This window comes from Myotis brandtii, unplaced genomic scaffold, assembly GCF_000412655.1.
Source record: "Myotis brandtii unplaced genomic scaffold, ASM41265v1 scaffold49, whole genome shotgun sequence".
Taxonomy (NCBI): Eukaryota; Metazoa; Chordata; class Mammalia; order Chiroptera; family Vespertilionidae; genus Myotis; species Myotis brandtii.
The window spans coordinates 3,961,338-3,964,811 of NW_005368707.1; positions in this window are offsets into that span (position 1 = coordinate 3,961,338).

Genomic DNA, 3,474 nt, shown 5'->3' on the forward strand with positions numbered 1-3,474 from the left:
TGGCTGGAGAACCCGGCTAGAGATCCTGGCTAGGCTGCTGATCAACTGAACGCTGTCTCCGTGTCATTCATTCTTCTCCGACTCCGTCCACACCTTTGGGGACCCCTGGACCTGCTGGGGTTGGATCCCAGCAAGAGTTTTTGCATAAAGAACCAAAGCTTGGAGGGTTGGCCTCAGAGCAGGATGAAAAAGAGGGTTTGAAAAAGTTCCTGCCACACAGAGGAGAGTGAAACCCTGCTGTTTGGGGAGGAATGTGGGGGAGTGTGAGGAAGAGAAGGTGAAGCATGGTAGCAACCATGTTTGGGTAAATGTTTAATATTTCAACCCTGCTGACTTGGCTTCTGTCATTATTTGCTTGCTAAAATAATAGAAAAGTTATTTTGATTTTCTGAATTATATAAATCATCCCATTCGATTGAATACCCTATTGATTGTAATTTGAATACCCCATTGGTTGTGGTCATACTGGTTTTAGAAAACACATTCCTCTGTACCTGCAGACCAGGACTGCTCGATTACTCTAAATTGTCTCAATGGCTCCAGATAATGTGTTCCTGTCAACTCAGTGGTCCCAAGACCCAAAACTATAATTAATCTTTGTAGATAACTAATCGGCTCAATCTAGCTTCTGTAACAAACTGCTTTTTTGCAAACCAGGTTCCTCATTCCAAACCCCAAGATGTAATCAATACCTTTGTGATTTTTGCCTATATAAATCTGGTGTTATGGCCATTTTATCACTACGAGATTTGGAGAGCATTGCCCCCTCGTAGTCCCGGCTTCAAAATAAATGTGAATCCTTAATTCGACTTCTTGAGGCGTCCTTGTTTGATTCGTGGGGTACATTACAACAAAGGGAAAGAGGTTGCCGGTGAATGCTTGGCCTACTTGGGAATCTGAGGCAAATAAAAAAATAAGAAAGGAGGTCAAGCGTCTAGAGCAGTGGTTCTCAACCTTCCTGATGCTGCAACCCTTTAATACAGTTCCTCATGTTGTGGTGACCCCCAATTTCATTGTTACAAATTGAACATAATTAAAGTATAGTGATTAATCACAAAAACAATATGTAATTATATATGTGTTTTCCGATGGTCTTAGGTGACCCCTGTGAAAGGGTCGTTCGACCTCCAAAGGGGTCGCGACCCACAGGTTGAGAACTGCTGGTCTAGAGAATTCCAGTGTCTACAAAGCACCATGCCTGACCCGGCTGAAGATGTCTAAGCTGGTAAGCTCAGGGCAGCCTCACAAGTCCCTACACATAGCTCTTGGGTGCTGGGAAAGCAGCCAGCTGGCCCCAGCCCCCGGGAGGGCCCAGACACCCTGAAAAGACTCACGCAAATGCCAAAGAGGTGGGGTTCCTAAGTGAAGCTGCTGAGATAGGGCCTTGTGACTAGAATCCCTGGTAGACAACAGGCATCAGCACAGGTGCCAGCACAACACCCAAACACCAGCCACGTGGCAGCAGCCTCCCGCACGGACACCCAGTGACCAGGAGAAGCCACACTCTCTGCAGAGCCACAGGGCAGAGGAAGCTGGTGATGGGAGAGCAAACAAGACAACATAACTTAGGTGGAGGTTCCTCAGTCTCCCAGAACTCCCCCTGCCACTTGACCAGGGGGAAACTCTGAAAGCTGTGGCAGTTAACCCAAGGGAGCTATTGCAAACCAAGAGAGGCTAGACACTTTTAATTGCAAAGTCAAATTTTCAACCATCAGTGGAAAGACATGTAAAGATGAAAGGAAATTACATAGATGTTTGCACATCTGAGTTGTGATTTTTTTTTTTTGACCAGAGTACATGTAGAATATATTCGAAGAATAGTGAGAGAGAAGACAGAGAAAGGAGTTTGAAATTAGAACACTAAAGTTTTCTTTTAGGGAAGGGAAATCAAAGACATTCATGTCAATCCCCCTGATCTCTGAATAAAAGGTCCAGGACTACATCTAATAATCTAAGAATAAATTGAAGGTTTCTCTCCTGGATGACGTTATGCTGAGTGAAATAAGCCAATCACAGAAGGACAAATACTGTCTGATTCCACTTATATGAGGTATCTAAAATAGCCAAACTCATAGAAGTAGAGAAACCAATAGTGGTTGTCAGGGGTTGGGGGTGGGGCTGGGGAGATGTTCAGTGGGTATAACATTTCACTATGCCATGTGAGTACGTTTTATTGCTTATAGTTCATAATACTATATTGTGCACTTTACATTTGTTAAGAGGATAGCTCTTATGTTGTGTTCTTACACACACACACACACACACACACACACACACACACACACCACACAAGGAAACTTTGGAAGATGTTGGATATGTTTGTTACCTTGATTGTGGTGATAATAACATGGGTGTTTACATATATACAATTTCATGAAATTGCACACAATAAATATGTGCAGTTATTTGTATATTAATTAAATCTCAATAAAACGATTTTTTAAAATAATAAATTGAGGTTTTTGCAATGCTAATAAAGAATTTCTCATTCCTTCTTTGAAACAGAAGGAATGGCCTTTGATTTTAAAGGGCATAAATAAGAAATATCCTTTTTGAAGAAATTATTAACAGTATTACCCAAAAATGAAAATCTCACAGCCAGCGTTGCAGGAACGTCCATTTGAGCAGATTCTGCAGAACTCTGAGAAGAGAGACCACAAGGCCTGGCTGAGCACATCTGTCTTGCACATTCACGGTGCTCACAGACAGGGAAGAAAACCTCTCCTTTCCTCTGCACCTTCAAATTTGTTGTTTTAGCTCATAATTAGTTCAGTTTAAGAGAATAATCCAAATAAATTGTCCACAGAGAATACGTGTGAGCTTGTCTTCTGTTTTACATCAGCGTCAGCAGCTGTTTATTGCTTCAAACAGGACAAAATAATTAAGGTGATCCCTTAATGTTTTACACCTTGCAAGTGAAGATTTAGGAAGGACCATCAAAGCTTTAAAAAGCAACACATTTTCTTCAAAGCAAAACCGTGAGATCCTCCCCATGTGTGCACGACATTCAAGCCGGATGAGGTTGGTTGGGACTATTTTCCCTCTGCAATTAGGGAAGACTGTGCCGAGCAGAGAGCGGCGTTTGCAAGCCGTCAGGGAACCAGTCTCGCCATCCTTATGGGCCTGTTCATATGGGAGTTTGGATTATGTCCACAACACAAACTGAGCAGATTATCATGGCAGCTCCCACCAAAGAAATAGTTCTCACAGCTCCAGCATAAACTTTTCAGAGGCTGTCAGCCTCTTTTGCTTTCTAAAAGTGCTGAACTGTACACAGGAGTTGCAGAAAACTCACAGTTGCCTTTTAGCACAACCTAAACATCACACAGGGGAACTTATGAGAGTTATGTGCATTTTAAAGGCCATTTTGGTACCATTAGTGGCACAGTTGTAAGACCTTACTATTTTTTCCAAAAGTATGACTATGCCTTCTGAAATGCCTAATTTGCACTCACTGAATCACACATTGCGAGA